We start from the raw sequence: 26,948 nt of genomic DNA, 5'->3' as shown, positions 1-26,948 counted from the left end.
TTGAGTGTTAGTAGAGTATTAGTAGACTGGTAGGGTTAGAGTTGGGGTTAAAATAAGTTGACATGCACTTGCAAAGTTACTTATAGTCAGTAGAAAGTCTGTTGGAGGACCAACACAATAAAGAGTTAGCAGATATTAAGCAGACAGTCTACAAATACTCTAATGAGAGTTAGTTGACATATAGTTGCAAAGTTTAAAGAGTGCATATTAATACATGTAGAGGATACTGTCTCAGTGGCAGGCTGTTGTAGCCCTAAAGTAACCTTTTTTCAGATAACAGGGGAACTTACAATGAGGAAGGTTTCACAACAGTGAGATGGTACCTCTATACCGCAGAAGTACTCTTAACCAGCATCATTATAATTGTGAGTTATATCTTGATATTAAAGATAATATTGAAAGGTCCTCTCTCACACACAGTTGTCTTCTTTAGGGTATAGGGTGAAGGGACCAGATGTGCGTGATTAATGGAGTGACTAAGGGCTGTGAGGGAGAAAAAGCAAACGTGTTCAACATCAGGCACAGATTACGTCTACCTAAACGGTGCTGGAGCCGGTGCTCGGCCAGGGATCTGTGAATCTTCCTCGAAAACCAACCCCATTTCCACTGACTTGAGAGTTGAACAATATACAGTAAGTGAATATGTTACTATAACACCAGACATGCGCCACATCATATTGTGTTTTCAAGATTTGACCTATTTTAACATCAAAAGTAGGCTAATTGTTATTTAATTCAGTGTGTTCAGAACTACTTAAATGCGATTTAACATACAACATTTAGCCTGTTGATTTCTGACTAGCGCACAACTGCCATTAAGGCATGAGGGACTGAAGACCAGCAAACTGTCATCCTTTTTGTTTCTGTCTAAATATAAACCCAGAGTTTTGGGTTAAATTCTTGCAGACCCTCAGCGTGGGGTTGTCAGGGGTCTGACGGGCATCTTTGAGCCATATGGACCCCGAAAACACAACGGCAAACGCGGCCTAATGGAAACGTTAAGGGGATCGATGCCAGCACTGCCCTCTCCACCCTTCACCTCTAAAGAGACACGGGTCGAACCTCCAAACCATCAACTGTAGGTCCGGATGCAATCACTCATGGCAACTGTCACCATGCCGACAGCAGGGGTCCTGTTTTCCCATTGGCTGAAAGGGAAGTCTGTCTCTCACAGACTGTCCATCTGTCTATCAAAGTAGCCCAAGGCGCTGGAAGACACTGTGGCCTTTCTCACTTGCAGACACACACAGAGAGAAAGACAGGCAGCGAGAGAAAGAGAAAAACAGGGATCCTTAATCACACAAAGTGTCAAAAAGTCATAAAGGCAGCATGTGTTAGAAGCAGCCATCCATACACACATACACCACTGACAAGTGTAACTGGAGTCTCAACACAACTCCTGTAGTCGGAGTGGATGAATCTCTGTCTCTCCCAACAGGTGGGAAGAGGAAAAATAGAGGCTCTGTATTTTAAGGTAATGTTGTGTTAAATCAAACTTAACATACATAAAAACATTAGGGAACCCATTTCATACTCCATTTATTTCTGTATAAGGCAGTATTCACTGTTTTAATGATCGGAAAACACATGCAACACAATAAATAATCATAAAACATCAAATGTCACATAAAAATTGCATTTAATAATATTAATAATAACAAAGAGCATACAAGCAATTACTGTGCAAAATATATATTTTTTAGACTAACTAGGCTGTTTACAGTTGCAAGCCACAGCAACTTGCCTCATTAATATAGAACTGAATTGATGTGCAATGACAGGTGTGTGTGTGTGTGTGTGTGTGTGTGTGTGTGTGTGTGTGTGTGTGTGTGTGTGTGTGTGTGTGTGTGTGTGTGTGTGTGTGTGTGTGTGTGTGTGTGTGTGTGTGTGTGTGTGTGTGTGTGTGTGTGTGTGTGTGTGTGTGTGTGTGTGTGTGGTATATTTTACAGTTTCACACAGGTAAGTCAACCCCAAATTAATAAATACATGCATGCATACATACACCAATTTGACCCATTCAATAATGAACATTTTCAATCTAACGTGGTCAGGTTGATTCAGATATATTAAATAATATTTAAAATTCCCATTATTTTAGTTAATTTAGATGTTACAGCTAGCACATGTTAGGCTGCCTGACAAACATGCAATACAATAATTAGGAAAAAATACATATAAACCTAAGAGATGAGAAGATGCTGAGGGTGACGTGGCTAAGAAGAAGGTGAGGCAAATTACTGGAGATTATGGTTGTAAATCAGTTTCCATGGTAACTTTTTTGCAGATGGTGTGTCAATCAAGGAGATGCAGACCATCTGTTTATGTAAACAACCCTTAGAGATGGCCAAAATTCAACCACAGCGCAGTTTGACGTCAGTTTTACAAATACACACACTCAAGAGTGTTAGTTAGCGCTTCTATTCATATCAGCATCCATTGTCCGTGTATTTAAACATGTGAAGGACATGGGAAGAAAATGGGGACAGCTCGTCTCTGAACTTCAAACCGACATTTTAATACAACTGCACATTTTACTTGAATGTTATATAACAACAGCTACAGCAAGATATGCATTCTTGAGTAGAGACTGTGTGTGTGTATATGTCCACCCGTGCCAATGAGTCAGATGGGCCACAGAATGTTGTGAATAAATCATGAGATTTGTGATGCTCCAAGTAGAGCATTTTATTCTGTGACAAGCTGAAAGCAACAGCACTGATGTCTCACTGTGTCTCTCATCTGACTCCAGCATGTTTATATCAGTGCTACTGGGTCATCAGATACTTGAGAAGTCGATGAATCAGAATAATAGGAATCAGGGAACATGTGAGTTGCAGGAAAAAAGGCTCATCACATTCACACGTCAAAGAGTCGGCTGAAATAATTTGATTGCTATAGGCTTTATAGGGGTAATTTCATACATTGAGTAATATATAATAATTTTTCCCATGAGATCCACTAATAAATGTTAGACAAAGCATTTTGTTTCCAAAAACAAATTTTCACTTTTCTTGACAAATTTCCACATTTTCTCTTGGCCTTAGGGACTGTTCGTTTTTTCTTTTAAGGGGCCACCGGAGGAGTTTTGAGATCTGTCGTCAAAAAAGACATGACCCTCCCTTCGCCAGCAATACATTTTTCTATGACCCTCCAAAATGTTTGTGAAAAAAGGCATGACCCTCCCCGATAATTTATTGATTAGCCTACTTCTGTACTGGTTTGCGCTTGGCAAAGATGTTCAGATAGCCATTGCTTTTTTTTTGTTTTTGTTTTAAACCATAAACTCTTGCTTTCTCATCTTACTAGGGCTGTAACGATAGACCAAACCTACGATTCGGTTCGTATCACGATTTTTGATTTTAGATTCAACATGTGGGTGGGGCTGCCAATAAAGCATCTAAAAGCTGTCACAAAGAACCAGCAAAAGTAATGATTATTAATATGTCAAATATAGCAAGGAAACATTTTAATTGTTTATTAATAAACAAGTGTTTTCTGTGTCGACTGCAAAGATGAAGTTGACGATGCGTCGCGATCTTCTCAGAACGCGCCAGAGAGAAATAGAATAGAATAGAATAGAATAGAATAGAATAGAATAGAATAGAATAGAATGAGGCATTTATATAGCACTTTCATATGTACTACTGTACACCCAAAGCGCTTTACAATAATATCAGGGAATCTCTCCTCAACCACCACCAGTGTGCAGCATCCACTTGGATGATGCGACGGCAGCCACAGTACAACGGCGCCAGTGCGCTCACCACACACCAGCTATAGGTGGAGAGAGGAGAGAGAGTGATAGAGCCAATTCAATGTAAGGGGATGTAAACATATTTTGCCACCTAAAAGTTAAAGATGCACATTTCATAAGCAGAAAGCAGTCTGTTTTCCATCGTTTTGAATTGTTCTGTTTAAAAGTAGACATTTCAAGCTTTCTATATATTTCTCAGGTCTGTGAGGCAAGTAGCATACCTTACGCTGAGTTTCGGTTCATTTATGAGACAAGAGTCCAGTTCACTCGCCCGCGCCTCCGTGATTATCTATTTTCTACTATATTTACTTCTTATTTATTAAATCCAGATGAAACATTGATTAAAATTAAGATACAATTAATAAAAAAACGAAATTCACTTTAAAGAAAGGCTTTGTGCTTTCTGTTTGAGGTCTCTGTGAATTTTAAAGTCGCTTTCAGAGCAGTCATGTCCGTAATGGAGAACTGTCACGCCCGTAACATTGTTTTTTTGTTTTTTTTTTACATAAATGCGAACACGAAAAATAAAATAAAAATAATATTTTATGTTCTGTGGAGGCCGATCTTTATTCATCCGGTGGGTATATTTCTTTTGGTTTGCACAGTGTAATTTACAGAAGAATTACTAAAACATATTTTGCCACCTAAAAGTTAAAGATTTTTTTGTGTCACGTCACGTCACATGTGTATTTCCCTCATATTAAATATAAAATTTAATGTGTAGACTGATATTTATCTAATGTCTTGACTCCTTTATTTTTCTAATGTCTTGACTCCAAAATATTGGTATTAAATGCATTTTCTGAGAATTTATATTTCAAGTTTTGACTGCAAATGTCACGTCTATAACACTGGAATCGCCCAATTTTAACGAATTTATCCTCAACTAGTTTTTGTGGTGTAGGTCTACGTATTTTATTATGTTAACTTAAATAATACTAATAGTAATTTAAAGATGTGGTAGCCCTACATCTTACACATCGTGGAAACAAAATAAGAATGGAACTAAAATATGGTAGTATCGCGCTACAGCGCACATTCTGTCAGCAGCAGTTCTGGCGCCTCAGTCGCAATACTGTAAAACTCGACGTTCACGTCACATGTTAATGCAGTGGTAGAGTTACACTCACAGGACACTGTGCACTTATTCGCAATCACAAAAGTTCATCATTTGCTCGTGCTTTAAAGCTTTGCCGGGTAAACATTTCATTGGGATTCTGTTCTGACATGATGCATTTTTTCTAAGCGCGAACTGAAGTGCGCGCGCACTGTCAAACAGCGCCAAACTGGATTTTTGTTGGGTCAGACCCATCTGATATCGAAGGGGGGCTGATAACGCGAGATCAACATGGAGCTAAATGGAAAAAAATATCACCAAACAAGCCACTTTGAAATGTTGCTCTTTTCATGTATATAAAAGTTGGGTGACCCTCCCCCTAGACTAAAAAAAGTTGAATGACCCTCCCCTCAACAAAGAATAAAAAGACATGACCCTCCCCTATTTTCCTCCGGTGGCCCCTTCCATAAATACCGAACGGCCCCTTAGATATAAACAGTTTATTTTTCGCTGCTGCCCTTTTTGCATGAGCAGCAATGTTAAACGATAGGATTCTTCAGAATGATATTTCACTGCAAAAAAAATATCTAATCAATAAGTTAAATTGCTTTAAAATAAGTTTAATTACTTTAACTTATCAAAATATGTTTTTACAAGTTATACAAGATTCAAATCATATTTTAAGTCAGTTTAATGTAATTTAAATTGAAATGACTTAAACATCCAAGTTGATTGTACTTAAAAAAATTAAGGCAGCAACTTATTTTCCATGGGATCCATGACTCAAAAATTCTAATTCTGTAATTTACTTAAGAAGGTATTTTGAAGAATGTTTTTAAAACTGTTTTTGCCCATACAATAAATGTTAAAGAGATCCAACATTCAGTAAACCAGAATTTACAGATGTGAAACAACAAATAAAAAAAATCTGTCTACTTGAGAATAAAGCCATTGCTTGCATATTTATATAATACACTTACAAGTATATATTTACTTTTGATTACCTATGTAGTATGAAATTAATCCACAATAATAAGTTTGCATTCAAAGCATGCCGATAAGCATTAGCATAAAGCTACATTTGTTATCCTCTAAAAGTAAAAAATAATTTTTTGGTTAATTTACCTAAAGGGCAATATTACCATGAAAAGTATGCAAAGAACTGCACTTTAAGAATCTACCAGACAAAGTACACCATCCAGGAACCCTTAAAATACTACTTGTAGAGTACAAATCTCAGATACTGTATCATTTAAAACCGATATTAGACAGCGCCTTGCTAGTAGATACCAGACAGACCCTGCTTTTGAATTTGTCTACTTGTATACTATGTATTATATAGGCAAAAAAAAACAACAACAACAAAACAAATCGAGTAGTATGTCCGAATTAAAAACAGCAGGCGAAAAGTTCCCGGATGACCTACTACTTCCGGCAAGATTCTGAAGTGCACATCCACTAGAGGATTTGTGAATGGTAGTGAAGCTAGACAACTGACACCGTAGGTCACATGACAGTGACAACATGGCGGATTTAGTACATCCGAATTTCATTCATACATACTACATACATTCATACTATAAAGTTGGGGAAAACGGTCCCCTTAAGGGCTGTGTAATTTTTTTCTGTGAAACAAAAGTTAAATGTGTCTAGAAGAGTTATCCTAGTTTTCAGTGAAAATGATATAAATTACAAACCAACAGTTGGGTTAAAATTCCCCCACAAAAACAAAAAGGATGTTCAGACCATGGTAACTACAGTAATTATGACACTGGGAAGCAATGCCTCCAGAGGTTGTCATATCATAATATGTTCTGCAAAAAAACAAGCTTTAAAACACTTTTTTCTTACAGCTGAAAATTAAATCGTTTAACGTGAAAATACATTTTCTCTCAGGTACGTCGCCAGTGTACGCTTCACAGCGAATGCTTCTACATCACTCTTGTCAACGTAGTCCATAGCAACAACAAAAACGTATCTTGACACCATCAAGTGGTTATTTTGGGAGAAACAGTACAGGGGCGTTTTCCCCCACTCTACTCTAAATAGAAAATCCTTTTTTAATGGTCACGAAGTACGTTTCTAAACAAATGTAGTACCCACTATACAGTATGTGATTTAAAAAGCAGCAACAGTCTTGCTAGCTGTGATGCTTTTGGAGCTAATCTTCAAGTAGGCTACTGTGATTGGCTGAGATTCAGCCACACAAAACTCTAGTCTGTTTGGTTTGATTTAATCAAAACTGCTGTATGTCTAACAAACCACATTCATCCAGCATCCACCTGTAATGGCTTTACTGTGATTATGCCCATAAATATGTTAAAGTGCTCCCCAAAACAGCCCTCCTGCTACAAAGAGAAGCTAATTTATTAAACCAATGCAGCATGTTAGCAGAATAATTGTACATAAGTGCATGTGTGAACACTGTCGAAGCTTTTACGGCATCAGATAAGCAGTGCATGGCTTCACCAATAACACATTAACACTGCTTTCGCTCATGTCATTAATATCCACTGAATGAGTGTGTGCGTGTGTGTACAGGTTTATCTTACATTGTGGGGAACTAACCCACTCTAATGTCCCCACAAGGATAGTAAAACCTGAGATCACCTACATTGTGGGGACCAGCCAGCTGTCCCCACGAGGAAAATGGATCAATAAATATATAATTATGGTGTTTTTGTTTTTGTTTTGTTTTTATGTAAAAAATGAAAAAGGTTTTCTGTGATTGGTAGGTTTAGGGATAGAGTTAGGGGATAGAATATACAGTTTGTACAGTATAAAAATCATTATGCCTATTAAGTCCCCACAAAGATAGATTAACCGAGTTGTGTGTGTGTGTGTGTGTGTGTGTATATATATATATATATATATATATACACATACACAATTAAAGCACTTTGTCTACTCTAATTGATGTAGATAGTTCTAATTTTTTCATGTGCAGATACAGCAGTTACATATTGTATATGAAGCAATGATTCCTCGCTATAGTACCGCTAACATGGGGTTGACAAAGGTCGCTGTAATTTGCAGAAGCTTTGTAATTAGCAGACAGGCAAGCTCCATTTCGATCACATCCTATGGGAACACGCTAATGTAGCACGCCACCAACTGCCACGTACAGATAGTAGAGCGTGATTAAACTCTCAAGCCACGCCACATTTTATTCACTGGAGATATTCCTGATCCACTGCCTGCAGTTGTGTTCTCAAAATGCAGTTAAAACAGAGGGAGACGAATGGAGAGAAAGATAGAAAGAGAGAGAGAGCAAGACGAAACACAAGCAAATGGAAAAATCAGGAAGATTGACAGCAGAAGTAATTTATGGAAGTATGTGAGTGAAAAAACAGATGGAAGTGTCTGAACACACAAAGAAAATAATGAAGAAACACAAAAAAAGACCATTTAGAGGGTTTAAGAACTCAAGGTTTGGCTAGTTAGCATCATAGACTGTAAAAAAAGATGGACGACGCCCCTTCGCTCTCTCCATTGATGAGAACTGAAGCCGCCAGAGTCCGGATATGGCGCTGATATATTGGAACTTGAGTCTGCGCAGTAGCGATCTCGGGACCAGACCTGCGCAGTAGTGAGCAGGAAGTAAAGCCGCGAAATCAACGCTCCGCCCTCACTCTCGCAGAATGCACTCAGGGAGAGTGGATTCTGCACACTTTTAAAAAATGTTATTGCAGTACGACAAGAGGCTTGTTAAAATAAAGTAAATACAATCTCCTCAGTCCTCCGAAGATCCCGAAAAAAATGTCCGTTGGTGCTTCAGTGACTACTTCGCTCGAGAACCTGTCAATCACAGCTGTCAATCATGACGTTACAACACCGCATCACGTAACTAACTAAAAACCAACTTATTTTTGAAACAGACACTTGAACTTACATCAGCGTGATAAAAACGACAGCAAATGAAAGAAACCACCTTTGGAAAAAAGATATTTGAAGTGTAATTGAATTGTTTAGTTGGTCTCACGTCCCGTTGAATAACACGGGGAGGCGGGGCTTATGACCTATACTAGGACCAGTCACCGGGGGGCGATCGAGACGTTTTGGCTTCACTTTTCAGGGCTTGTGCGGCACGCTTGGTTAGCATAGCCACATTAGCTTCTGTTGGTAGATGCTGCAACTGCACACTGTGGGAGGGAAAAAAGCAAGTTTCTCCTTTAAAGCTTGTTTCTCTGATAATAACAAGGGTTTCTGAATACAACTTATAACCTATGTGTACAATTCAGAAACCCTTGTTAGTGGCAGTGGTGGCCGTTAAGTGAACTACAGCCAGCAACTGCTTGTGTTTGCATTCGTGCACACGTAACATATAAGCGACTGAACACGATTCAAGGCCCTGATACACTCACTGCAAAGTTTTTATTTGTTTTATCGTTCTTCACTTACAAGTAAAAAGAAGTTGGAAATAACTTTGCAGTGATATACTGTTAACGGACATCCAAATGCTGTCCACGCTGCTGAGAGTGACATTTATGTAAATATTTGCTGTGCACATTCCTCTCAATAACAAAATAAACATGGTGAGAAAACAGCAGTTAAGAAAGCATCTTATCATAGCGATGTGGATATGTTTGCACATTCTGAACATTGTAAGAATTCATTTAATGTGTCACTGAATGGAAGAGAGGCTCTTGGGAGCATGTGTAAATGTCACATCATTTTGATTTTAATTTGAGTCCTTCACATAAAAATCTGTCTACAGGCTTTTATAAACAGTCAGGAAGTCAGGGAGGGTCTCGTTTTTTAAAAGTTTCATTACAAGCTGATCACACAATTGTTGGCAATAAAAAAAAGTGATTAATATATTAAAAATCTTACACATAACAGTAATTAATTTGATGCATTTGGCAGGTGTTTTATCCAAAGAGCCTTACATTGCACTCAGTTTACCATTAAATGTGTTCCCTTGGATTTCAGTTAAAGACCGTCCTCAACCAGTAGCACTGATTACAGGAACACGGTGTTATTATGGGAACAATTTCAAAAGTAACCATGTATTCTGACTATACATCTGTTTAAAAACAAAATATATATATAGCTAATATTTCGTTATATTTAGAATGCAACTCAAAGTGCTTTACACAAAAACCATAAACATTAAAGGTATAGCAGAGGATGTTTTACTTCCTGGTGGGTAGTCTAAACTATTGGTCCTCCTAATTGTCAATCATTCTAGTGAATCAATCAAACTTTTCAAAAAGTGGAGAGGGCGGGTCTTATCTAAAATTTGGAAAGATCCTCCGCTATACCTTTAAGTACAAAAAATAAAACACAAGTAAAGGCAGCATAATACACAGAATACTAGTTACAAGCTAGGATGAAAAGAATATTTTTTAGCTCTGTATTAAGAATTATGAAAAATGAGCAAAAATGGGGGGGGTCCTCCACCAGCTGACTAAGTTCTATTGAGATAAATGGGAATGCTACCGGATAGCTTTCTCCAGGTATTTTACACCTTATTCACAGGAGCGCTTTGATTTTTACTGAGAATGAAAGCGAGGCTGTGGGGGATAGACATACAACTCTTCAGTGGGTTGTACTGTTGTTTAATGTGTTTTTGGATTGTTCTGCTGAATATATATAAATATATTTTCAAGTAATTTCAGAAGACAAAACACATGAGCTGAGGAAAGTTATAAGTGATCTAGGAGCTTTATACAGCTTTTTACATCGGATGCCATTGAAAACATAGTAAGTCTATCCCTCACAGCCTCACTTTCATACCTGTCATGGCGCTGCTGTGAATATGGTCTATAGACCCCCTTGGGGGGTCCGTCACTGATTGGTCCATTATGATGTGAATTTTTTTTAGAGAATAGGACTCACTCTCTCACCAGCAGAGGTCAAAGGTCAAATCACTTGGCTATAGAGGTACCCAGAGGTCATAGAACATGCCTCTGGTCATTTAACCAAACTCAACCACATGACCAAACAAGCAAAAGAGCACCATAGCATACCATTGAGTTAACCTGAATGTATACATTTCACATATAACCAAAGTGATTTCTGATCCAGGCTACACTAGCAAAAAGCCATTGCTACAATGGCTTTTTAAACAGGGTATTAGACATGAGGTACCACTGTGTTCTTTAAAGTATATTTGATTACCATGGATCTAAAATGGATTGTGACTATGCAAATTATTTAGTCTAATGGTTTGTCTTTATTTTTGTCCTGTTTAATCAGAGTTGTTATTGTTAAGTAAAACAAAACAAACAAAAAAATCGTTTTTGCTAACTCAAATAAAGCTGAAATAAAATAAAATATTAATATTAAATTAAAAACTTAAACTTGGCAAAAAAAAACTGAAAGTTTCAGTTGAAGTACAAAAATTACTAAAACAAACAAAAAAATAAAAAATAAGTTAATTAGAATAAAAAAATAACAAAAGGCATAACAACATTCCAAAAATGTAATCTAAAATGTAAATGAAAACTGAAAACATAATAAAATAAAATCTAATTCACAATATTAATAAATACCATAATAGTATATAAATAAGACTAAAATAACACTAATATTAAAAAAACGAAACAAAAATGCAATTCATACACAAAAACGAATATACCGAATATACGTATTGAATATACGTATGATTAGCATGTTTTTAACAGGATAAATATGGTGCAGCTTACAAAACTTGCACAACTGATATTTGTGAATTAACAAATCATAATATTTGTAAAATAATACTTACTACATTGAAAACAATATTTTAAAAACAATGATTTTACATTTCTTTTCTTTTTTTATACGATTTGTTTTCATCTCTTCTATGTCTCTTTATCTTTCATTGGCCAATTAACATCTGTTACCATCAACATCATACCATGGTACCACCGCAGTACTTTTTGTAAGGGTGTAAGGGCCAAGATTGCGTGTTATAGGCAACCAGTATGTATGAGAACTGACCACACATTTTGTCTACCCCATCCCGTGTGGGCAACAGCTGCCAATCATCCCTTATCCCCGTCACAAAACCGCCCTGTGAAGAGCAGCTGAGAAAAAACGTGAGAGAGTGCGAAAGAGACGGCGATCTTAATCCCTTCATCTCGTTGTGATGTGGCGCGACCTTGTTCTACAAATAGATTTGATGATAGGGGCTTTCCATAATAACCTGAAATACAGGGCCCCTCATATCAGTTGGTGTTGAAAAGCCAAAGTCTGGGAGACCCTCGGAGCTTAAGCTAACGCTCCTAGCGCCTGTGCTAATATAATTACAGCTAGTCCAGACGGGGCACATGGGTCAGCCCACTAACCCAAGGAATGGCTCTGATCCTGGGCTAAGTGGGGTCTTCTCCCCCTTTGGGTTCTTATATAGGTTGTCACTTCTCAATTTAAGATTGGGCCTAAATGACCTTCGCACTGAAATGTGTAATGAGAGATATTATGTGCTTTAGGAACGCGAAATATGAACTAGCCAGGGGACTCTCTTCCAGACTGACCTCTGAACCACTGGGATTATTCCCGTGAGGGTTCGAGGAAGCATGGGGAGATGGAAAGCGTGCATTAGCATTTGCGTGGCATGGGGTGACGGGTACAAAGCAGGAAAAGAAGGATTTAAACAAATACTAGGAAACATTTGTAAACTTGAAAAAGCAATAAGCACATTAGTGATGTTTGTCTAGAGCAATCTGTTTAAACCAGCAGTCAGACGAAAACCAAAACACATTTCCTTTGCTACGGGCCACAGAAGCAGTAAATCTGAAACTAAGAACACACATTAGCATTCAAACCCAAACTATAAACAACATATTGAGATGTTATAAAAAGTGCCCATTACATCATTGTATTTAGGTCTAGTCCTGTTGTGTAAAGCAGTTGAGCATTGTAACCAATCACAAAAATCTCTGATGCGCTCATGCATGCAAAGGCCAATCAGAAGTCTTGGAATGACAACCGATCCTAAGGAAGTTTCATGTTGAAATTATCTGATTTATAAAATGTTGTGCTTCTGTTAGCAGTAATACACAGAATGAGTGTTTAAACAATCTCAACACTCAAAAAGCTTTATATACTATATATATGTATGAGGGATGGGCATGATTAATCGACGATCGATAATTGATCGTTAAGAATTTCGTCGATCACGTTTATTTGTTATCGATTAAACTAATGCAGGTTGCGTTGCGTAGTGTGAGTCTTGAAGCAATGGAATTAATTTTAGCGCGGAGGTACCTGTGCATCCCGGCAACGTCAGTCCCCTCAGAGCGGGTGTTTTCACCTGGTTGCGGTCGCGTCTGATCCCAGATCATGTCAACATGCTTATCTTTCTCAACAGAAATCAGTAGACTGGTGCAGAAGTTCTATGTGAACTTCATGCGTTTTCTCAGATCGGATAGCTATCTGATTTATCAAAACGATTCCATTTACACCTGGTCACATGAATGTGTTTTTGCAAAACGGATATAAATCCGATCTTGAATTCCCGCGCTATATGCATATTTAAATTGTTGCACGTCATCGAAAGCAACTGATATGAGCTGCATTTTATTGATCATCAGCGAAAATTTCTAAATCAAAGACCGCAACAAGATATTGCGGCAACAGCCCTGGTAAGATCATTTCGGTCCTTTACTTTTAATGAAGATGATTGTGTGTTGATGAATGACTTTCACTTTGATTTGCGATAGTTTGCACGTTGGCTTGATGAATAGATGCTCATCTGTGGTGATGCGTGTTGAAGTAGCGTCGTCATATCTGGATATAACATGACATATAGCCTATAACACACTCTCACACGTTTATTTCTTATCATTTTTGGGATAAGTCAAATTTGCATATGTGGTTTCAACAACCAGATGCATTTACTCTTGTCCAGTTTCATCTGGAATGCGTCTCAGATCTCCTCCTGAATTGGTTTGAGCGATCGGATTTAAATCCGTCTCGAATGCGTTTCGGAGGGCATTTAGATTTGGTCTTTTCACGACCGGAGAGCTATCCGATCACAGAAAACGGATGAAGTGGCCATGGGTCTCTGTTTAAGAACGCCGGCTCGCAGCTGCAGGTTCCGCTGGTTTAGAGCACCGCAGGAATCTTCAAGTCTACCGAACGTCCAGTTTCACTGCCACAAGTTGATCTTCTTGTAATAAAGATCTCATCGAGGACAAACAAACTGTATTTTTGTATTTTCATTGCATTTTTAATTTATAAAAAGTTAAAGAAATAATGAATTTCAATATAAAAATATTAATGATTAATCGATAGTCGATCGTTAATTCTCCCGACGATCGACTAAGAAAATGTAATCGAATGCCCATCCCTAATATGTATATGTATATATATATATATATATATATATATATACACACTGTATATATATATATATGGATTTGGCAGAGCAAATTTAAGTATGATATGTGTTGATATGATACTTAATCATAACACTTTAGCCCAAAATGTGGCACAGACACATGAGGCCACACCCTGAGGGTAAAGAGTGCACAATCACTGTAGGGCCAACCCTGTTCTGAAAACACATGGGGTCCTTCAAGCGGTCCAGGCACCTTCCCCTAATGTCACAAAGGGCTGACATGAAAGGCCTGCCCTGATTATAGCCTGCAGGAAAATCGATCCTGGCTAAAATGAGTCATGGAAGAAGAAAAGAGAGAGAAAAAGAGAATGAAACATAAAGAAAGAGTAGAAAGGGAAACCACATATTCTCACTGACTTTGATGTATTTGAGAGATATTGTGTGATGTTCACAAACACATAATTATTGATCGGAAATCTGTTGAGAGAACCATGCCACCCTTGGAAAAATGTTGAGGTAAACATTTTCTTTGAAGGATAAAGACTCTGCGCACACACACACATACACGAACGAACGCACGCACACACACACACACACACACACACACACGCACACACAAATACACACGCAATGTCTGATTCATGAATTAATTATTTTACTGAAACATCTTTTCAAAGAATCAGGTGAACTGGTTCACAAAACTTGTCTGAATTACCTGTTCACAAATCAGACTGAATTTGTCAGAGTGATCCTGAGTCAATGACTCAATAGTTCATTGTTTTGGACATGACCAATATTGTATATTATATTTGGTGTTTAGATTAACTGAAAATTAATTAATCATGATGCAACAAACTGAACTGGTAGGCTACACATGAAAATACAAACAAATACCCCTATTAATAAAAGATAACTGAAAAAAAGAATAAAGAAATAGCAAAATATGCCTACATATGTGGCTTAATTTGATCATATTAGATATTTTAAAGCAGTTAATTTAAACAAACAGTTTGAAAGAACCCATTCATGAAAGCAAATCTTCCCATCACTAACACACGCAAGCGTGAAGTCATTATCAAGAAACTTGGCATCAAACTTGAGCTCGTATAAATAAATAAGCACGCAAACACAGAAGCAGGGAGTCGTGCTAGGAATTGGATGTGACCCTTCAATAACCTCTGCATTTATCTCCAAATTTCTTTTCATACTCTCACTCGCATACGTTTCACTCTTGTCCATAAACTCTTCCCACCCACCAATTACGATCAATCTTCCTCCCTTCCCTATAGTGAGGTGTGAGCCTGCATTCAGGTTTGTTTGTATGCAAGCAGCTCTGATCGATTGCCTGTTTACCAGCCACTGGGAAGCAAATCCTCCACGAGCAATGAACACAGGAGCCTCGCTGAGACTCAGGATGAAGGGTCAGATGGCAGTTAGTCTCGCGCAGCCAGACTTTTGACTATTGGCATGGCCCAATTTCCAGCTTATTCTGGCCTAAGAAATACCTAGAAATGCTTAGACAAGAAAGGTATGCGTGACCAACACATAAAGCAACATTATTCAAATGACTGGCAAATCAATCACAGTCTGTTTTGTTTTTACTGCCATTTAGATGCAGGATGATTCAAAATACAAAAGGTTAAGGTCAGTAAGATTTACTGTAATACTGTAAACTAATATGACAATTTATTCCTGTGATAGCAAAGCTGAATTTTCAGCATCATTACTCCAGTCTTCAGTGTCACATGATCCTTCAGAAATCATTCTAATATGCTGATTTGGTGTTCAAGAAACATTTCTTATTATTATCATTGTTGAAAACAGTTGTGCTGCTTAATATTTTGGTGGAAACTGTGATGCATGTTTTCCAGGATTCTTTGATGAATGGAATGATCTCAATTTGAATGATTTATTAAAAATATATATTTTTAAAGTCTTCATTGATAATTTTTTGTCTGTGCTGAATAGAAGTATTGATTGATTGATTGATTGATTGATTGATTGATTGATTGATTGATTGATTATGTTTATTTCATTCATGGATATTTTCCAACAAAACTTACTTCATCATCCTCATATATATAATTTATAAAACCATGATGAAAAGGAGGCAGGGTGAAGAATATCTTGCACACTGAATTTCTTTCAAAAAAATTTTTTTATTGTTATGTTCAAATTCAAATCAATCACAGCAACTTTGGTTCACAACCGGTAAATAAATAAATGTACATTACGGTAAATGTAAAGATACAGAAGTGTATCTCTCAGTTGCAACTTTATATCTCACAGTTAAATACTTTAGTCCTTTATTTCTTATGAACTACTTTTCATAATTATGACCTTAATATGACCTTAATAATCCTGACAGTAGTTTTTTTTTAATGCCAAAAGAGGGTTTGCACTAGCACAAGCTGTTAGTAAATATGGCCCTATATCTCACAAAGTGAATTTATATGTAACGTTATATTTAAAACAAACTTCATCAAACTATCACCTTTTTCTTTTTCTCAGGCATACGACAGAATCCATAAGTATTAGCTTACTGTCTTGCAAATTATTTATTTCACTCAGTGACGAAGCCTTCAATTGAAAGAAAAAGTATCATCCCTCCTTAAAATGAGCTGTGTGTAAATCTTAAGGTGTTAACATATAATAAAGACCTATACCCTTATTTCTTTCCCCTCGCTAAAGTATTCTATCATGCTAAGCAAATATATATTGGAACTGTTTCAATTTGACACGTCCTTTTCAATAAAAAAAGTCTACAGAACAAGTTATTTATACAAAGACTAGCTTTACTCAAACATTCAATGTGCTGAACAGACACAGGTTAGGTAGGTGGTGTCTGTCATTTCGCAGAAACTTCCTTCCTCTTGTTGGAATCGAATGGTAATAAAGGTCTAGCAGCGGCCACACGTATCCATCCTATTCCCCAATCAGTGGGGCACAGGAAATGGACAACCTCTCACTGACTAGCAGCGTAATTACAAGCAACACGGCTCAGTGTAGGAGGGTTAAATACTGGTGTCTATATTTGAGGGGAAATAACATTCCTGGCCCTACTGACTGTGTGGGTAAGCAGAGTTATCATCATAATCGTAATTTTCATTCTGATGCTTCTGAAGATATGCAGAAGGGTTATTTTCACAGAGCAATTTAGGCCTAATCTTGGTTTAAAAGATGGATGGGACCAAATACAAAAAGATCATAAAGGTCTTCTTAGTTTAACAACCCATCATTCCATCCGTCATCTATCCATCCATCATCAATGATATTGCAAAGTATGCAAACCCTAATGCATAAGTACATAAGCCATCATCGAATCTGAGTGGGTTGCTTTGATAAATTCAAGACTCATGGAAATGGATGGAAATAAACGCACATAAGGCATCAGTGCAGACGGGCATGACTCTGGCCCATGGCTTGTTTGGCAATCCTATTTCATTTCATTTCTTCATCATTTCATTTCTATCCGGCCTCAATCCTGACTGCATGCAGGAGGTTGAAAGGAAGGAGGAAAAAGTCACTATCAGAGAAAATGACAGGAGATAAAAAGGGCAGGGATGGTGAAGATTACCCATGATTACCCGGGTGAACGCTACCGTGGGAGAGAGGGAAGCGGGGGCATGGAGAGTCAGGGAGAAAAGGAAAGAGCGAGAGAAAGAGAACGGAAATGCGGGCAAGCTACTAAAAGCCTCTCCATGTGATAAAAGGAAGAAATGCTTCCGTTTGCTCTTGATCTTTCTAAATAACTGAACAACGCCGTACTTCATATCAGGCCATCGTAACACAGCACCAGACAAATGAGCTTCGCTGAGAGCTCATATCCGATTCTCACAATTCGATTTGTTTTTTCCTCCTTTTTTGTAATGACAGTGACATGTTTTTCTACAGGAAATTTCCCACCATCATCCTATGTGCACATTATACCAGCTTCCTTCAGCCGCTCTCTATTTATTCTCATCATGTTCGTTTGACAGTTATTGTGAAGCGTTTTGCCTCTTCGCACTAATTTTCCACGTCTCAAACTAGCCGCGTTTCCACTGTCGGTCCAGTGCGAGCCAGGGCTTTAAAAGCCCCGGGCCTGTAGCACCGAGCCCAAAACACACTACGTTTCCACTGTCGGGCCAGAAGCTCCACAGCGCTTCACTAAAACATGCCTCTCTGGAACGTCACATAAACCCATAATTTCACCAACAAATGGAAGTTTTATCAGAAAACTAATCAGAGAGAAATCACTGGAAACAGCGTGATCGCAAAACAAAAAGCGACCATTTGCTGGTATTTTTGTTGTTTACTTGAATATTTAAAACCCAAGAATCGATGTGTTACCACAGGTTTACAATGAAAAGTGATACATTGATCATAATGAATCAATTTGTGTCAAAATTGCACATTAGCCACACAGAAATAAAGTGGCTTACCGGTAGGTCTATTTAAAAAAAGAAAGAGGACAGTCGCGTCTGTTTCTGTTTATTTGGTAGTTACAGGACATATTTACTGTACATCAAATTTAGAAAGAATGATAATTTCTACAAATATGCCACCAAAAATACGACCTGATGAGCTTTAGTAGCTTTAGTAGCTTTAGTAGCACTCTCTCCCAGTAGGCAGGGGTGCAACTACCCAGTGTCAGATGGGTATGCGTAAAATTATTTACTTTACCAAACAAAACAGTGAGAATCAAGATGGTAATTATGAGGAATTCATGTTTTGTTTAGTTTAGCTTTGTTGTAAATTTTATCATGAAATCAGTAACACTTTACAATAAGGTTTCATTAGTTAAATTTGTTAACATGAACTAATAATGAACTGTACTTCTACAGCATTTATTAATCTTAGTTAATATTAATTTCAGCATTTACTAAAACTATTAAAATCAAAAGTTGTATTTTGTTAACATTAGTTAATGCACTGACTGTGACATTACATGAACAAACAATCAACAGTTGTATTATTATTAACTAAGATTAACAAATACAGTAACAAATGTGTTGCTCATGGTTAGTTCATGTTGGTTAATGTGAATAGTAAACAAATGAACCTTATTGTTACTATGAAATCAGTAAGAAGATATAGATTACAATTTAGAGTTGGACATGGACTTAAAATGTCCTTTCACTAGATATATTTCCCCAAGCCAATAACACTTGCTATGGCCTTGGATAAAAATGAATGACATTGTCAAATTCAGAATGCGGCTGACATCGAGTTAAACTTTTATTATAGTTAAGCATAACTCGCATGTTGCCGCAACTTTTACTGTAACGTGGTTGGATAAATGTAACTTTTCCTTATTAGCTTAATGTTACCTGCTGCTCGTGTAGTTTGGAGACTCACGGCGAACTGCTGTAGTGCTAGCGCTGCAAAGGAAACTCTGCCTACCACTTCACCTCCGCCAAATGCTTCCGTCAAAAACATTTTAAAATAATATTATTTTTAATAATAATAATAATAGACAAAGGGGGCAGGAGCTCAGCGCTCACAGCGCCCCCGCCTACTCGCAATATCAAGCGTTCATATTTACCATGTTTACTATGGTAATGGTTAGCGTGCATAGTCTTTTGCATCATGTATAAATATTTCTACCTTATACAGTGATCAGAATCCACATCGGATCACAAACAGAAGGCATTCAAACATGAAAGTGAGTTTTGAGGTAAATGATTTTAAAAAGTCTTTAATACTGATGTTAGCTGGTATATGGAATCATCTGGCGCTGCCGTCTCCCAGTTCAGGTAAACTCCGCCTCTGTTCGTAACCACTCCTCTAGCCCAAGCTGGCCCACTTTGGACCAAGGTATTCGGTGGGCCAGAAAACCCTGGCCAATGGCCCCGATTAAGCCCAGACGAGGCCTGATCAAGCCCCGGAAGTGACAGTGGGAACGCGACTGGCCCTGGCACGCACTAGCGCGCCCGCTTTTGGCCTGACAGTGGAAACAGGGCTATTGTGAAATGTCACGTTTGTAGTGAAGATGGAGATGGTGATTTCGGACTGACCAGAGATCAGTTTCAGTTACGCCTCTCAACTCAATTCGCCAAAGAAAATAAATACAGCTGGTTCTGCGTCAGCAGCCTGCAATAACACAATAAGAGGAAAGAGACGTGAGTTTGGACGACTCCAGATACACACACACTTACACACACAATGACGACATATATGGTATGGATGGTCTGCTGTGGACCAGGCTATACGCTCTGCCCGTTGTCTTCTCCAAAAATGGTATGAAAAATAAGAAAAGGAAAGTGCTATTGGGTAGTCACCGGGAGGGCTGACAGCACCGCTCTACAACACTAAACAAAAAGCCCTCTCAAGACTCAATCTCAGCCCTTTATTTGTGCTTGTTTACTGTCGGCTAGAAACTCGCTCCGATAGTTTCAGAGTGGCCTGCTTTCAGGGGATGAGGCAGAAAAGCTGATGCTCTTCCTTTGTGCCATAGGTTTTGGTTTAAATGAAACTCTGACTCTTGGGTCAAATAACACATTTTAAAAGAAGCTCTGCCGAATATGAGACTCGCCAAGCTGTTAAATTCACCTTTTAACATTTCATAAACCCATGAAATGGTTTGACCTGACCTATGTTGACATATTTCCAACTGAAACAGGAAGTTGGGGCAGGAAATATTGAAGGACTCTGGCTAAAAAAAAGAAAAAAAAAGAAAGAAAGTTAGTTAGTTTATATTTCAGCCCAGAAAAAAACTTGATTTGTTACATGGTAATGCTACTATAATAAAAAAAAAAAAACTCTACTTAACTAAGTTAATTAAAATTAACAAAGAAAATCATTTAACTTGGCAGTAAAAGGTTGAGTAATTTATACTTAGTTGAAGTTTCCTTTGCAATACTTTTTACTCAAACAATATAACACTGAATTAAAACACGCTTTTAAAGTGTATGCTTTACTCAGAAACATCTAAGTAAATAATAGATATTGTGCAGACACCATATCTACATGATAGAAGTAACGCAGCATTTGAACACAGAGACCTCAATACTTGGTGCACAATACACAATGACAGTAACACTCTATCCATCGTTTTTGAGTATGAATGTGTCACTTGAGTAGAAAATGAACTCCAAATGTCACAAAATGGCAAGTTACTAAACCTAACAACAAAAGCAATAAAAAACAGTGTAAATACAGCTGGAAAACAGCACAAAAATAAAATAAAAAATAATAATAATTATTATTATTCAAGCCCCAGTCCACAATGGGAACTGGCCATTTTATTTCTACAAGCTTTTTTTTGTGTAGAAATTGCATTCTTTTTTCTGTAGTATTTACTTCACCACAGAATCATTTTTATTAGTGTAGGTGGCAGCGGATACTAGGAATGCTAAACCGCATTTCATTGGCCTAAAAACTGATGTGCCACAAAGCAGGAGATGATGGCATTAATATATAGTCTGAGACCTCATAAAAATGTCATGTACTCCTGGAACTAAACATAAAAGTTTTAGTATTTTGGGAAAAAAACAAAAGAAATGTTATAGCAAATTTTGTACTTTTTCATTTGTTTTGCTGATACATTTTTTTATTTATATGACATAAAATGCATTAAAGGGGTGGTATAATGCCCTTTTCACAAGGTGTAAAATAAGTCTCTGATGTCCCCAGAGTGTGTATGTGAAGTTTTAGCTCAAAATACCCCACAGATATTTTTATATAGCATTTTAAAATTGTCCATTTTTGAGCGTGAGCAAAAACGCACCGTTTTGTGTCTGTTTCTTTAAATGCGAATGAGCTGCTGCTCCCTGCACAGGAGGCAGAGCTACAACAGTTAGTATCCTTTTACCTCAACACAGACGTGCGCTGAAAATTTCAAAAACTTTAGCCTTTTATGTTCAAACTGGATTCAGACAATGATGGAGAGAATCAAGAAGAGGTGACAACATGTAGAATGCAAAAGGACGTTTCTGAATGGTTAGTTGATGAATTTATGTAGCTGATGTGTAGTTATCTTCTAGACATTGATTAGCATATTCTGTCTTGACAATCTATAAATTGTGTTCCGGGGGCGGGGTTTATGTAAATTTTAGGGTTGGTGATGTCACTAACCCGGGAGGAATGTCGTGTAATCCCTACCAGCCGTTTGTTGTAGTCCTTAAAAAGTGATTTCTTTAAAAGCAAATATCTCCCTTTGCTTTGAACTTTGAGCGTTGTAACTTTGCAGATGTTGTTTATGCTCAAACAGCAGCACTAACTAAAGTTAGAAAAGCGAAATCATAATCAACCACCCCTTTAAATAAGAAAAATGCAAAACAGATGCAATTTCACTAGAGGTCTCGGTCTTCTGTATTAGTTTTTTTTTTTTTTTGCCTTGGTAAAGAAAGAATTCCTTTAAAAAACTGACAAAATACAAAGATAATATTTTAATCAATCACAATCACTGTTCTTGTGTAGCCAACCAGATTGTGATAAAGTGTGTTAAGAGGCTTCAGTCGGTTCCTAAAGCTGTAGGTGACTTCAGGGAAATCTGTTTACAGATTTGAAAGAAAGAGTCAATTTCAGCTGGCTTAGACCACACTGACCCAACTGTGATTGATGCCACAACGTGGCCTCAGGCAACATAGTCTGTTATGGGATGTCCTAGTGGAGAGAAGGGGAGCAGCTTTTTTTCTTCACTGCAAAACACGAGTGCAAAAACATTCGCTCTGTTCCGAAACCCAGTCAGCTGCCTAGTAGGCAGTATTTTAAATCATCATAAGGCATCATGGCATCATTGTGATGAGGTAAGTGGAAAAATGTTCAAGATGTTGGGCCAAAAGCATCTGCCAAATGCAAATATAATATAATATAATATAATATAATATAATATAATATAATATAATATAATATAATATAATATAATATAATTCAGAATAGAAAAAGTACAGTACAGAAAACACTTAATTATCTAAGATAATTAGTAAATTATTATTTAACAAACAAAAAAATAATAAAAAAAAATCCCTAATGTTGCATTGTTCCTTGTCTGTTTTGAATACATAATGTAATTCCTGCCTAAGTAGAATACTCCAAATCAGCAACTTATGAGGTTCCATTCTAGTTAAGATGCTGTCTTAGAAAGCAGCTGCCTTTGGAACAGATCTGTAGACTTTATGTTTCAGTCTGGCTTGTGGAGGTCATAAAAAGATCACGTGTGTGGATGGAGGAGACTGGTGTTTCTGGTCAGTAAGCGTGTGGTATGAGAGGTGTGGCTGTGAATGTGATGCGTGTAGAAGTGATCTGCACCACACACAGACTAGAGTGTGTCTCCATCTCTGATGTTTTTGCCATTAAAGCACCACTCTAAGAAGGCAAATACACTGTTTCCCTTGGGTAAGAGGCTGTGTGAGAGCTTCCTTTTGTTTATTTAGTCAAGACCAAGAGCTTCCTCTCTGAGAATGAGACAAACAAACTCCACTAAGCTGACAGATAGGTCTGTCTGAGCATGCACACACACACACACACACACACACACACACTCTCTAACTATGTTTTCAGACTCAATAATGTAAACTTGAAATTAACCCTTTAGAAAAAAAAACAGGATATCTAATTTCTCACTCTATGGCGTGTGTGGTGTGGCCAGTTCTGCGTTCACGTTGCTAATCCCTTTCAAAGATCAAAGGTCAATGGGGGTCACCGCTCGCATTTGCTGCGTTGAGAAACAAGGTAATGGAAAAAAGAAAAGAAAAAACCTCTGACAAACAACAGCCCTCATTACTCAACTCAATAACTGCTTTATCCATTCGTCCTTCCCTCCCTCTCTCGTGCCCTCCCACACATTTTCAATTTCGCCATACTGCAAAATCTCATCCCCTCATCCACCTCTCCACTGTTTCTCATTCATTTCTCTTTCTCTCTCTCCCTCTGTTGACAGGCATTAAGGAATGGCATTAACTGACACTCAATCCACAGGTTGGTCCAATAGAATTCCTCTTTTCCACTCACTGTTAAATCCTGGGCTTTAGACGTATCACTTGCCAGCTGCCACTATCCATTCTTCTTTTTCTTCATACCGCATCCCTCACTCTCTGCTCATGTGTCCATTTATTTTGCGCTCCCCTACTGATTTTTCATTAAAGACGAGACTACAAATGGAAAGTCAGTGAAACAGAGGGATTACGGGGGAAAAAGTGATGAAAAGTTCAGCGCAAAAGGTAGAATTTAAAGTATGGAAGAAAGTAAATGACTTTTTATGGAATTCAAAAAGAGTAATTTCAAAGAATCTTTACACACACCTTTTCCATTCAACAACAGTTCATAGTTACCATTCCCAAACTTTATCTCAGACAATATCACTAATAGTCTATATGCTACATTCAAAGTCTTCCGAGTTTATACAAGGCTATGAAATGATTAAAGGGACATATTCTAATTTAACTAGTTCTTTAATTGTTTCCTTAATCATTTCTTTCACTTCATTTCTTCATTTTTTTTTTGTGATGGTCTATCTTTTTCACATGTGAAATGAGTCAAAATATTCCCATCTGAGTTGCCAAATAGGAATTGATATGCAAATGTTGGAGTATATCATACTCTTATTTAAAACAAGCAAACAAATTCCAGTTTTCAATGATATGGTCCCTTTATGTTCATGAAAGACAAAAGCATTATGCCATAACATGCTGTCTTGGGCTTTGCCAAGGCACCATTCTTAAATCACTTGAACTCTTTTATTTTCTCTATCACCAAAAAGCATAAATGCATATCAACAGCTCCAATGTTTTTGTTCAGCAGAAACAAAAGTGGTATAAATTGCTGTTTATGTGAGAAAGAGACCATAAACCGTCCTGTCTGAGTACTGAGGGGACTATAGCACACTGAAGATGGGAGGACAGACACTTTATTAGCTACTCTTCTGTACAGATGGTGTAGAGCAGGCGAGTCAGGCCCTCTGGGATCAAAACCTGGGGCTTGATTAAGCACCGGCCCCAGCGAGGGTGCGCATGAGAACGGGGCCACCTGGAGGAGCTTCCCCTGGAGAACTGCACTCCCAACCCTGCCCTCCCTCCGCCTCTGTCAGGAGACGCCAAGGACACGAGTGCGAGAATGCTGAACAAAGGAAACCAAGATTGCGTCATATAAACAAATCATTTTTAAAACAGTTCAAGCGGGGCAGAGGGGTGAAACGAAATAAATAGCTTTCCCTGCTATCGCTTAATAAAATGTTAATCTGTTTGACCCTGAAACTTCCACTTACTGCCTGCCGCCCGGGTCAAACAGAAGGAGGGAGTCGCTCATGATTAAACCAGGAGAATATGTCTGAGCAAACAAAGAAGAACTGAAAACATTCCAGAGGAGACGAGTCGTGAAGTAAAAACTTTTGACAGTTTGACAAGGTGTTTCATTTCTGAAAGGCCCAGGATATACAGTATATACACACACACATACATACATACAGTACATACTGTTATTTAGTTATGTAACATTTAATATGTAAATATAGGTAAAATAAATAGGCCTAGTTATTTACTCCAGGTTGTCAAAAGTTAGTGGATCATGTTCACCTCACCTTTGTTTACTCGATGAGGACACCAGCTGCAAATTAAAACTCACTGCAAAACTAGTTTAGATAAGTTAGTTCTGAGAAAAAAAAAAAGCCCTACTATCATTTGTTTGCAGATGCTTGATTTGATATGTTATACTGTATGCCACTGTATATAATCAGGTTGTTTGTAATGTTCTGGTTGTATGTGTGAGCCGTGATGAAATCTCTGATACAGCCCCGTTCCAAGCATCTTACCGCAGGAATGCACAGATAAGCATCGTAAATAAACATCTGTCCTCCCTCTCTCTCTCTTCCCACTCTCTCCCTTTCAATCTGTCCATCTATCAGCCCATTCCTCCCACCGCTCCTTCAATAACTCTCTCTCGTTCACTCCTAAAGTGTCGTCGGTGCAGTAGATTACGGATAAATCACCCATCTACCTCTCCAAATGAATACAGGTGCTGCCCACACCTGAAAGGAGGTTTCTCCTCTAATCTCTCATTCTCTCCCTCGTCTTGCCCTCATTTTTAGGAGGAAAGAGAGCAATCTCGCTTATTGCATTATTTACAAACCAATTTAACGGTGTTCTGCTCCGTGAATAACCGTTCGCATCCACCCCCGTAAGACAGATATTGCTAAGAAAGAAGAGGAGGAACTAGGAAAAGAAAGGAGGAAGTAAGCAGACGTGGAAAAGTTGTGTTTTGAAATGAATCACTCGATTACAACTTTGAGCATATGGCGCCCCGTCATCACCCTGAGATGATGCTAATAAAATGAAGGCAAACGCAACTGACACGCTCGCATAGAAGCAGAGCCAAATTGTCTCTGATAAGCACCTGTCCCGCCGTTAAGTCAGAATAAAGAGGTTTGTTAATGATGGATAACGAATTCACGGAATGTACCGTGGAGACGCAACACTCTCGGCTCTGCCTCTGAAGTAGGTGAGAAAATCTTTTGAAAATAGTTTTGTGCTTGACAGCTATTTCTGTGGATTAATTGTTTCCCATATGAGTGTTTTCTCTCAGACAAGACAAATTGTTTATTAATTAGAAGTAAGTGTGTGTGTGTGTGTGTTGTGTGTTGTGTGTGTGTGTGTGTGTGTGTGTGTGTGTGTGTGTGTGTGTGTGTGTGTGTGTGTGTGTGTGTGTGTGTGTGTGTGTGTGTGTGTGTGTGTGTGTGTGTGTGTGTGTGTGTGTGTGTGTGTGTGTGTGCATGAATGCCAGCAGGGAATTAGAAAGAACCAGAGATTGTGTGTTTTCCTGTCAGTGGGGGTTTTGAGAAGATTAAAAGACAAAAGAGCAAATAATGCTGACACCAGCAAAACATCAGACTGTGTGTGAGAAAGCAGACTGAAAGAAAGTTAGAGTATGCTTTAATGTACGTTTTTTTTATT

The 26,948-nt window shown here is 37.9% G+C and overlaps 1 protein-coding gene and 1 long non-coding RNA gene across 3 annotated transcripts in view; one reads left to right on the top strand and one right to left on the bottom strand.

The window, feature by feature from the left end:
- The window catches only part of LOC309503659 (uncharacterized protein), a 245,098-nt gene that overhangs the window by 80,556 nt on the left and 137,594 nt on the right, over positions 1-26,948 (bottom strand). The window lies entirely within an intron of this gene.
- LOC309503674 overlaps positions 26,071-26,948 on the top strand; it is a 107,175-nt gene continuing 106,297 nt past the window's right edge. Inside the window, exon 1 of the long non-coding RNA XR_014207808.1 lies at positions 26,071-26,492. This is a non-coding gene — a long non-coding RNA (uncharacterized lncRNA). The remainder of the gene's footprint in view (positions 26,493-26,948) is intronic.

The sequence above is a fragment of the Leuciscus leuciscus genome, assembly GCF_965113295.1.
Source record: "Leuciscus leuciscus genome assembly, chromosome: 7".
Classification (NCBI taxonomy): Eukaryota; Metazoa; Chordata; class Actinopteri; order Cypriniformes; family Leuciscidae; genus Leuciscus; species Leuciscus leuciscus.
The sequence above is the reverse complement of the archived record's forward strand: the minus strand, read 5'-3'. Positions and strand labels throughout refer to the sequence as shown.